The following is a 12,410-nucleotide window of genomic DNA, read 5'->3' on the forward strand; positions in this document are numbered from 1 at the left end:
ACAACCACCTGTGGCCGTAATAACGGCCTTGATACGCCTGGACATTGAATCAAACAGAGCTTGGATGGCGTGTACAGGTACAGCTGCCCATGCAGCTTCAACACGATACCACACTTCATCAAGAGTAGTGACTGGCGTATAGTGACGAGCCAGTTGCTCGGCCACCATTGACCAGACGTTTTCAATTGGTGAGAGATATGGAGAATGTGCTGGCGAGGGCAGCAGTCGAACATTTTCTGTATCCAGATAGGCCCGTACAGGACCTGCAACATGCGGTCGTGCATTATCCTGCTGAAATGTAGGGTTTAGCAGGGATCGAATGAAGGGTAGAGCCACGGGTCGTAACACATCTGAAATGTAACGTCCACTGTTCAAAGTGCCGTCAATGCGAACAAGAGGTGACCGAGACGTGTAACCAATGGCACCCCATACCGTCACGCCGGGTGATACGCCAGAATGGCGATGACGAATACACGCTTCCAATGTGCGTTCACCGCGATCTTGTCAAACACGGATGCGACCATCGTGATGCTGCAAACAGAACCTGGATTCATCCGAAGAAATGAAGTTTTGCCATTCGTGCACCCAGGTTCGTCGTTGAGTACACCATCGCAGGCGCTCCTGTCTGTGATGCAGCGTCAAGGGTAACCGAAGCCATGGTCTCCGAACTGATAGTCCATGCTGCTGCAAACGTCGTCGAACTGTTCGTGCAGATGGTTGTTGCCTTGCAAACGTCCCCATCTGTTGACTCAGGGATCGATACGTGGCTGCACGATCCGTTACAGCCATGCGGATAAGATGCCTGTCATCTCGACTGCTAGTGATACGAGGCAGTTGGGATCCAGCACGGCTTTCCGTATCACCCTCCTGAACCCACCGATTCCATATTCTGCTAACAGTCATTGGATCTCGACCAACGCGAGCAGCAATGTCGCGATACGATAAACCGCAATCGCGATAGGCTACAATCCGACCTTTACCAAAGTCGGATACGCCATGGTATGCATTTCTCCTCCTTACACGAGGCATCACAACAACCTTTCACCAGGCAACGTCGGTCAATTGCTGTTCGTGTATGAGAAATCGGTTATAAACTTTCCTGATGTCAGCACGTTGTAGGTGTCGCCATCGGCGCCAATCTTGTGTGAATGCTCTGAAAAGTTAATCATTTGCATATCACAGCATCTTCTTCCTGTCGGTTAAATTTCGCGTCTGTAGCACGTCATCTTCGTGGCGTAGCAATTTTAATGGCCAGTAGTGTATTTTTGTTGTGGTCTTCAGTCGAAAGACTGCTTTGATGGAGCTCTCCATGCTGCTCTATTCTGTGCAAGCCTCTTCATCTCCTAGTAACTACTGCAACCTACATCCTTCTGAATCTGCTTACTGTGTTCACCTCTTGGTCTCCCTCTACGACTTTTACTCCCCACGCTTCCCTCCAGTATTAAATTGGTGATCCCTTGATGACTCTGAATGTGTCCTACGAACCGATCCCTTCTTTTAGTAAGCATACAAACAGACGAAAAGACCGATTGTTGCATGATTACGAGATCGCCGAGCAGTCAGTGGAAGCAGTCACAGCCATTAAATAACGGAGAGTAGGCCTATGCGTTGTAACGACATAAAGTGGATCGCCCACAAATAACCAATCGCAGACTAAGAGTCAGTAGGAAAAATCCTCAGGAAGTGTAGCCCAACCAGGAACGAGGTAGCATACGAAACGTTCTCCTGCCGGTGCTCGAATATTATTGGTCAGCTGGGGATCTGTAGGACAGATTTGCTGCTGAAAGACAGAAGACCCAACGAGCAGCGCGTTTTGTCGCAGATTCTTTTAGAGATCGTTAGAGATGTTCATCCAGTTCCGGTGATAGACACTCAAAGAGAGGCGTAGTGCATGACGGCGTAATATGTTGTTAAAATTCCGAGAACGTGCGTTCATAAGCAAGTCAAGCAATGTATTGCTTACTGCTACCTGTGCCTCGCGAAGTGATCGTGAAGAGATTCGAGCTCACAGCTCACACGAAGGCTTATCAAAAATCTTTCCTCCCGGCACCGTTCGTGATTGGACGAGGCAGCGCAGAAGTGACAAGGACACATAAGCACCTGCCGCCACACACGCTTGCCGAGTATTAGATGTAGTTGTAGCACGTAATACTGTATGACGGTACGTGCTTTGAACACCGCTCTTGCAGAACACTAAATCGAATATCGTAACCTGCCGTGGATCTTTGCTCGCGCAGTAGCTTTGATGTATGCGCCATCCTTCCTATTTAAACGGACTGCAGGTGGCATAGAAAGATTATTGTTTTTACGAGAAGATTGGCATTGGCGATATGGACAGCCGGCCTAGTTCCAACGGGCGCCGCGCACGTGTAGCTGGACGCGGACAGAGGGCGGGTGATTGAGAGCTTCCGGCGCGAACAGTAGCGCCGCCTGCCGGCTCCCAGGGGCCGGGCGGCCAGCTAATCTCATTGCGGGCCGCAGTTCGGGGAATTCCCCGCGGCGCGCGTCTCCGTAGCGCTGGCCGTTCAAAGGGACCGCCCTCCCCGTGGCCTCGCCTGTCACTCTGACCGCTATCACAAGCCGCACCTTCCTGCTTGGTCATTCAGCCTTCTCGGTCTGCCCTATTTACTCCTACGCCAATGCTGCCCCGACATCCGCTCCACGAAAATTCTGCCACTTCCTCCAAATCCTTCTACGCCGCGCATTCCGTCATGTTGGCTGGCTCTGAGCACTATGGGACTTAACATCTGTGGTCATCAGTCCACTAGAACTTAGAACTACTTAAACCTAACTAACCTAAGGACATCACACAACACCCAGCCATCACGAGGCAGAGAAAAACCCTGACCCCGCCGGGAATCGAACCCGGGAACCCGGGCGTGGGAAGCGAGAACGCTACCGCACGACCACGAGATGCGGGCATTCCGTCATGTCTTCAGTATCTGTTTACCTGGCCGCGCGCGGAACCTTTACCATTATCTAACCGAAACTCCCATCACTAACATTCTTACTCCTCTAATTTCTAACCATGGGTTGCTGGCATCCGTACACATCCCACAAACCCTATACCTGCACACATTCCGGCGAAACGTCAACCGACTACCTCTTCCAAGCAAACAATTCATTTCTCTATCATGTTGTCCTCTCCGCCCTTCCCCGCATGGCATGTCTTTCCTGCGATTCCAGACCCCTATGTCGTCTCAGTTTCTTATCATTCAACCCCATATCTGCTCTCATACCCACATTACAATACACCCTACGACACTAAATAACGGCGTCTGGCCATCCTGATTTAGGTTTTCCGTGATTTCCCTAAATCGCTCCAGGCAAATGCCGGGATGGTTCCTTTGAAAGAGCAAGGCCGACTTCCTTCCCCGCCCTTCCCTAATCCGATGAGACCGATGACCTCGCACTTTGGTCTCTTTCCCCCAAACAACCCATCCCAACCCAACTACATTCGGTATAACCTTACCCCTACTCAGTCTGCCCTTTCCTTCTTCCTTGTACATGCGTAGTGGTCTCCTAGAACTGCGCCATTTTCTTCATTACAAAACATAAAACGTGAAAATTCTGTTTTTTAAAGAACATTCCGCTGATGAGCGGTATGATTTTACAACTGACGAGGTGTGATGCTTTGATCTTTTGCACATCAATAGGCAGCTGCAGCTATTTTTTATACGTACTTCACCTTGATGCTTCCACTCATCTGCTTCAGTTTTCTAAAATAGATGTGTATCTCACCTCATTCAGAACTACACTGACTGTAGTTATACGCCGTATAATTCACAGCCGTGGCCACATTTTATTTTACCTGAACAGATAACTGTCATCAGGTTCTCTAAGGTACTGAAATGGAGAACTTGTAGTTGCTAACTGAATTTTTAACAATTTACGTGACAGTTAAAACAGCCAAAACTCGTTCAAATGGCTCTGAGCACTATGGGACTTAACATCTGAGGTCATCAGTCCCCTAGACTTGGAACTACTTAAATCCAACTAACCTAAGGACATCACACACATCCATGCCCCAGGCAGGATTCGAACCTGCGACCGTAGCAGCAGCGCGGTTCCGGACTGAAGCGCCTAGAACCGCTCGGCCACAGCGGCCGTCGCCAAAACTGGTAATCTGTTTAAATAAAGTAAAATGCGACCAATACTGGGGATTCTGTGATTTATTTAGATGTCACAGTCACTGGTTTTCTTCAAAAGTCAAAGCTATCTCATTTCGTCAAATGTTACTAGTAGCGATAAAGGTATTTGCAAAGGTGTCCGATGAACTGTAAACGTCATACAGTTATCACAACAAGAAATTCGCGACACTGAAGTCTATGCAGTATCAACGACAAAATTAAGATCTTAAAAGTAAAATGAGCATGGCTTGTAAGTATTCTTTGATATACAAGAAATTTGCATATCTACCTATGATATCTATGGAGTATCGAAGAATTATATTGTCATCTACAAATATTTTGAAAAATTGCGTATCCTGTGATTTTACATCCATACTCGCTCTGCGTCAAATAGTTAGCCTGTATTTTGCGCCTCAGGTGTGTTCAGAGCGACCTGCCCGTAGTGGGGAACGCCTAGAGCGCTACTTTGCGAGATAGGGAAATGAGCCAGAATCCAGCAGAAGTCACGTGTCGGGTTAGTGAAAGATTTATATAAAACATTCAGAATTTCAATTCGCTCTCTTTTTATCTCCAAGAATACTGTTACATTAAGGTGCAGTATAGAAATGAGCACATTGTTTGCTGTCTGAATGTATACTCTCCAAATAATTTCGTACTTTTCGTTGTACTTCACCAGATATGTCCCCATCCTTTGCTGACTGGCGTGTATGTCTGATCGCCAGGTACGTTATCCGTTCCACCATCGTCTTCTTTTTCTTCTCACATCCATTTGAGGACCGCTGAGAAACTGCTTGCACGAAAAGTAGGTGCTCCGCTTTCGAAAGTCAACACTAACGGCATGGAGAGCGCTGTATAGGAGATATGGTTGTTGTTTGTTCTCCTGTGGTCTTCGAATAACCACTGCAGCCTACATCAATTTGAACGTTGTGTTCCATCTATAATTTATACCCGCCACACTTCACTCAGGTACCAAACTGACGATTTGTTCATGCCTAATGATGTGTTCTAATAATCGATTCCTTCATGCCAGCCGTGGTGGCCGAGCGGTTCTAGGCCCTTAAGTATGGAACCGCGTGACCGCTACGGTCGCAGGTTCGAATTCTGCCTCGGGCATGGATGTGTGTGATGTCCTTAGGTTAGTTTGGTTTAAATAGTTCTAAGCTCTACGGGACTGATGACCTCAGATGTTAAGTCCCATAGTGCTCAGAGCCATTTGACCATTTTGATCCCTTCATTTAGTAGAGATGTATCATAATTTTGTTCTTCCCAATTCCATTCTGTATCTCTAATTAGTTATCTAATCATGTCCAAACCTTCTATTCTTTCCTTCTTCTATTCTTTTCTTGGCTGAACTGTTTATCGTCGATGTTTCACTTCCGTTCAAAGCTTCGCTCCAGTCAGATCCCTCATAACACTTAAATTTATATTAGATGGTAAACAAATTCATCTTTTCCAAAAATGCTTTTCTTCGTATAGCCAGTCTGCAATTTACACCTTCCGTACTTGGGCGTACAGTACAGCTGTATGCCCTCGGAAAAAAATAACAGCTGTAGTTTCCCTTTGCTATTAGCCGTCTACAGTACCAGCATATCAAGGCCAGATTGAATAATGTTGCAAAGCTAGATCAGCCAATCACCCAGACTGTGACCCCTGAAACTACTGGAAAGGCTGCTGCCCCTCGTCCGGAAACATCGTGGTAAGAGCTGCTTTGCAAATCATTTGTCTTTTTTTAATAATTGGAAACGGGTGCCTGTGGTTTGGTGCACCCAGACGGCGAAAGTACCGCTCGTAAGGCGGCATCATTTTCAGCAGATGAGCGAGGTCGAGTGCCTCGGATCGCGCAAGTCGCCCTTGCCCTGGTGCACAGTGAGAGCGTCGCGGCTGCACGGGCAGCTGGCACACACGGGCCGCTGACAATTGTAGCCAATGAATGCGCCACCGTCACACATCCACTTGCCGCCCTGATGGCCCACATCCTGACACCAGAGTCGCGGCGCTGACGCATCGCTCAGCTGCACGCCGGGAGACAATGCAGCTGCTCCACTCTCGTCCTTTCGACGGCTTCGATTGTCGGCCGATGTTAGACCTCCAGCTACGTCAGGAGAAGGTCTTTCAATGGTACCCACTGCTGCTGTTTGAGTATCACAGTACGGATCTGTGGATGACACTCCAGCCCGCCGGCCGGACTGGTCGAGCGGTTCTAGGCGCTACAGTCTGGAACCGCGCGACCGCTAAGGTCGCAGGTTCGAATCCTACCTCGGGCATGGATGTGTGTGATGTCCTTAGGTTAGTTAGGTTTAAGTAGTTCTAAGTTCTAGTCCTCAGAAGAGTCCCATAGTGCTCAGAGCCATTTGAAACATTTTTGAACTCCAGCCCGTGCACGATAACTGGGTTATAGACTCAAGCGCCAAAGAAACTGGTATAGGAATGCGTATTCAAATACAGATAAATGTAAACAGGCAGAATACGGCGCTGCTATCGGCAACGCATATATAAGAAAACAAGTATTCTAGCGCAGTTGTTAGATCGCTTACTGCTGCTGCAATGGCAGGTTATAAAGATTTACGTGAGTTTGAACGTGCTGTTACAGTAGGCGCACGAGCGATGGGACACAGCATCTCTGAGGTAGCGATGAAGTGGGGATTTTCCCCTACGACCATTTCAGATGGGTACCGTGAATATCAGGAATCCGATAAAACATCAAATCTCATTCACTGTTATTCTTTCTGCGGCTGAGGTAACCCAAAGCTCAGCATTGCACTGAAGTTGCTAGTTCCTCCCGTCAGTCCTCTCGGTGGATAACATTCTGGTCCTCCTATTCCTAACGTGGGAGCTGCATAGGAAACGAGCTCAGAAACTCTAATTGAGGGCAAGATCCCGTGCTGTGAGGTTCGGGAAAGATTTGTGACGCTTGCAGGTTAACAAAGAAGTCCTCAGGTAAGGAACAAATCGATCTTCGCAGTCATTAAGTTTTTTAAAGACCACGTGCCACTCATATAGTGACAACCCAACAAGGAATACACATCTTACTAGAACGTAGTATCCAGTTAACGCGCCAGACCAGTGCGGCCATCTACGAATCCTGAACAGCTTCTGTCAGGCGTACACCAACTCAACAGTAGCGGCAGACCTATTGGTGTACCCAGAAAAAATAGTAACACGATCTTAAAGTTAAATAACAATACATAATTTAGAGAACTGATCACAATGCTTCATACAGGATGAAACAGAAAGGTGTGACGAAGAATTCAAGAAACATTCCTCACACGTAGAGGAAAAAATCAGAACACCAAAAAGTATTTAATGTGGAGTAATGAAATTTAGGGAATACATTTGTCTACGTAGCATATTTAAATGATTACCATTCCAAGATCACAGATTAATGTAAGCATCAGATAAACCATTGAATATGTGAAATGGTGGTACATTAACGCCCGGTCTAATCGCCAGACCGTTCAGTGCAACTATTCAAACGTGCAGGCATTGTGTTGCACAGGTGCCCGATGTCAGTTTCTGGGATGGACTTCCATGCCTGTTGCCCTTGGTCAATACAGCGACGGTTAATGCTGATCATGGATGGTGCTGCAGTTGTCCGACGATGTCCCGTATGTGCTCGACTGATCCGATGATCGAACACGACAAGGCAACATTGTCGACACTCCTTAGAACACGCTGCGTTACAACAGCGGTATGTGAACGGGTGTTATCGTGTTGAAAAACACCCTCTGAGATGCTGTTCATGAATGGTTGCACGACAGGTCGAATCACCAGATTGACGTACAATTTTGCATTTAGTGTGCAAAGGATAAACACGACAGTGCTCCTGCTGTCATATGAAATCGCAACCCAGACCATAATTCCTGGTGTAGGTCCAGTGTGTCTAGCACGCAGACAGGTTGGTTACAGGCCCTCAACTGGCCTCTTGTCTAACTAACAGACGGCCATCGCTGGCACCGAGACAGAACCGGCTTTCATCAGAAAACACAGCAGACCTATACTGTGCCCTTCAGTGAGCTCTCGCTTGACACCACTGAAGCAGCAAATGGCGGTGGTCTGGGGTCGGTGGAATGCACACTAAAGGGCGTCTGGCTCGGAGCTGTTTTGAAGTAACCGATTTTTTAACAGTTCGTTGTGTCACTGTAGTGCCATCTGCTGCTCAAATTACTGTTCAGATGCAGTACGATGCGCCCGAGCCATAAGCCGAAAACGACGGTCTTCCTCTCCATAGTACCATTCGGCTGTCTGGAGCCCAATCCTCTGGCGGCCATACATCTTCGTGACCACTGTTGACAGTACTCAGTGGCTACATTCCTGCCAAGTCTTTCTGCAGTATCGCATAAGGAACATTCAATTTCTCCTAGCCCTGTTACATGACCTCGTTTAGACTCAGTGAGGTGTTGCTAATGGCGTCTTCTTCGCATTAACGGTGTTCTCGGCTAACAGCAGCTCACCACATCCAATCTCAGAGATAACTAACGCTCACGACCTTTATATCATGTATTTAAAGCAAACCTCATTTGCGTCCTCGTAGTGGCGTTACTAGCGCCACTCTTATGTGACTGGTGCGAAATTTGAACAGACGTCATCTTTCAGATGTAGAAACACGCGAAAAACTTCCGCTTATGTCGCACACGTCCTTCTTGGTGTTGCGATTTTTTTTCCGTCAGTGGATATTATATGGACATGAGTCGAAAACGCTTTATTTCTATGTTAGAACTCATTTTATACTTCTCTTCATAGTCACATTAATCATGAGAAACGCATAAGGAGAGAATGTATCAGCACGGAATGAAACACTGTCCTAAATGAAGTGTTCAAAACGCACTCTGTTAGCAAGGATACGTGCATCAACTCACCGTCCCCGATGCGCTGATGTATTCTTGGGGTACTGCTTATTGTTTCAAAGTCTTCTGCAATAAGAGCACGAAGACTCTGTACATCTTGTACCGGTGTACCAGTGTTCCGTACACAAGAGCTTTCAGATGTTCCTACAAATAAACAAGTAAAGGTGTAGCGGGTTTAGGTCCGGAGAGCGTGGAGGCCAAGGAATTGGTCCATCCTTATGTATCCATCTGTCACGGAAACTGATATTTAGAAACCTACGCATGCAACACAAACAATGAAATTAGTTGCATACTGGTGCAAGCAATGAATTTAGTCGCGTGTCAACACAGCAACTAAATGAGTCACATGTCAATATTACTTTCGTTCAGTTGGAAAAAACGACCACTGGCAGTGAAACTAACAATTACAAATTACTGCACATTCTAACCAAACGTTAACAAGAGGGACTTTTGAACATTTAATGTAAGAAGACGTTTCGCGTAATGTTGGTAGGTCTGTTTCTGTGTGTTTCCCATGATCAGTGTGACTATGAAGAAAAGTCGAAAATGAGCTCTAGCATGGAATTACAGCGTTTTCGGATCCGTATCCATACAACATATTCTCTTTCTCTGTGTGATAAATGTTTCCTAAAACTTTTGCCATAACTTTTTCTTACACCCTGTATATGTACACATTATGCAATAAACTCATATTGTAAATACATATATACATGAGACAAGTGACACACTTATGCATCTCACAAATTGTTTGAGAAACCCCGCAACAATTCCACAGTTCGCTTGTCAATAGGCAATACCAAGAAAGCCTCAACCAGCGCTCCACAAAAGGAGTTAATGAAAATGACGCACAGTTGGCAGAGATCGCTAAAGCACACCTGTGCGATAGCAATCGACTCTTGAGTTAATGGTTCCAATCCAAGTGGAAGAAGATATTTCATGGGATATCTTTGATTAAATAGCATTCCCAGATTAATAACACGAATTTTGCTCGGTGTCTCACCTGAGGATAGCGATCCGGTGGATTGGTGATATATGTTTCGTTGACTGGCGGCAAACCACACAGCAATAGTATTAGAAATCTACCTAGCAGACAGTATGCCGTATTACAGACCCATGAAACTATCGTAGGTGCATAAGTCTAAAAATGTCGATGGTGTCTTGCCGTAAGATGTAAAAACGGTTAATATTTTCTGAACTGGGTGACGAGAACGCAGTTCAGTATAGCATTTGCATTATAAAAATGAGAGATCGTTAGAAATAAAATACGTTTTTGAGAAGTAAATATCCTAACAATTGTCGTCGAGTCGAGTATCCAATTACGTTTTATGAGCAAAACACAGTATAGATCACGCACCTCCTCGTTTCAAGGTCGTCGTGAAAGGACGAAGCAGGTTCTGCGACAGGTTTCATCATCTCTTGCCGCGCGGAATTAGCCGAGCGGTCGTAGGCGCTGCAGTCATGGGCTGTGCGGCTGGTCCCGGCGGAGGTTCGAGTCCACCCTCGGACATGGGTGTGTGTGTTTGTCCTAAGGATAATTTAGGTTAAATAGTGTGTAAGCTTAGGGACTGATGACCTTAGCAGTTAAGTCCCATAAAATTTCACACACATTTGAACATAGCTCTTGTGTCTGGAGCGCGATGCCATCTATGTTGACATCTTACTCAGAAATAGTGGCACGTTCTCTCTCTCTCTCTCTCTCTCTCTCTCTCTCTCTCTCTCTCTCTCTGTGTGTGTGTGTGTGTGTGTGTGTGTGTGTGTGTGTGTGTGCGCGTGTGTGCGTGTTTCTCTCTCACACACTATTACTCTCTGTACCTCCCCTTCCCCCTTTTCCTTCGATAAATCCCATTCTCTCCTTCTCTTATTTATTTCTAGCAGACCAACTTAATGACACAATTTCATTTTTTTCCAACGTGCAGTTTGTTTTGACTGTTTAATATGATATAAGAGAAATTTCTTAAGCGCTAATTTAGCTCGCTCCGAAATGGTAGCGCCCATTAGCTATCACTGGTAACGGTTTGTTTCAATAAAATTTACGGCCACTTTAACCTTCCGAAGTACCGCTGTGGCATCGTTCCCCAATTAGGGAAAGCCGCAAGGCTCAGTTTACGACTAGTTAGGAAGATACGGCAGTTCCCCTGCGCCTGTTCCCCTAACCAGTCTACAGCGGGTCAGCACGCCGATGTTAAATCTCTGCTAAGCCCTGCCTCTCACGTTTTGTCAGCAAGCAACACAGGTAGGTATCCGAGGAGCTGCCGCGCCGCGGTGACGATGATATATTGTAGAAAAGTAGCATACAAACCTGCACTTCAGATAACTTTTTAAATCCTTTGGAAATACGCCACGGAGTCTTCGTAGCAGCACACAAAACGACTGCAGTAACTGTGACCACTCTTCAACATAACATCTTTCCAAATTTAAGTGGTTTATGGAAATGAGAACAAAGGTATTATCACTTCTTTCAGAGATAAGCTCATGTTTCAGTGAGTACAATAAATGCCGCGCTGTTCGGATTTTGCTAAATTTCGCATAGACGCACAAACCCACGCGCCCGCTTACTCTTCACCGTAAACTATTAGCATCCTCTACAGGAGTAAAGCCCCCACTAGGATCTCAAATGCAGTGCGATTTTCAGCATTCGTGTTGCTCATCGGTACGCACTCTGTCTCGTGTCTGATTATTCGTAGCCATCCTACCAAAGCCAAAACACCACATTATTTACTAGAAATAAAATATTTGGTTGCATGGCCTAATTTACTGTAGACACGAATTATGCATTCATTTTGCTCCTCCGTGTTTTTTTAATATCATCAAGCCGCCATCCATTAGGTGATCACCTCGGTGTCTTCAAATCTCGTCGCTGCCGCTACCCATTCTTCTGGTTACAGGTCTCCGCCGTTTCTATTTCATTTTCATTAGTCATACTTACACTTCCTATGCGCGCCTGTTTCCTGCTTTTTCCATTCTTAGTGTTCATCTCTCAAATGGTGAGATTGTTAGTATGAAGCGTATCCGTAAACGCATATGGTATTGTACTGTGTATAACATGAGACTGATTTTGATATACACTCATTTTCAGAAAAAACAGATCGCCTTGAACGACGTTCATATTTACAGGAGATGTACAGTATTATGTTCTGCAGAAATAATTAGCATTTCAGTCAACTCCAGCATGTGTCCTGTTGCAGGCACAGGGTCCGCCACGGGCCCTGACAACTTCTTCTATGCGTGAAGGCATCGACGCGTGTAAGGCGCGAATGACATCCTTTGGTATAGTCATCCATGCTGCATTCACCTGGTTCCAAAGATCATCTCTGTGGTGGTTGGCACTGGGTCACAGCGCTGCACCCGTCCTTTCAGCATATCCCGCACATTTTCGACTGGCGACAAGTCTGGTGATCGTGCAGACCAGGGCAAAAGACTTACATACTGTGACACC

This window comes from Schistocerca serialis, chromosome 2 (assembly GCF_023864345.2).
Source record: "Schistocerca serialis cubense isolate TAMUIC-IGC-003099 chromosome 2, iqSchSeri2.2, whole genome shotgun sequence".
Classification (NCBI taxonomy): Eukaryota; Metazoa; Arthropoda; class Insecta; order Orthoptera; family Acrididae; genus Schistocerca; species Schistocerca serialis.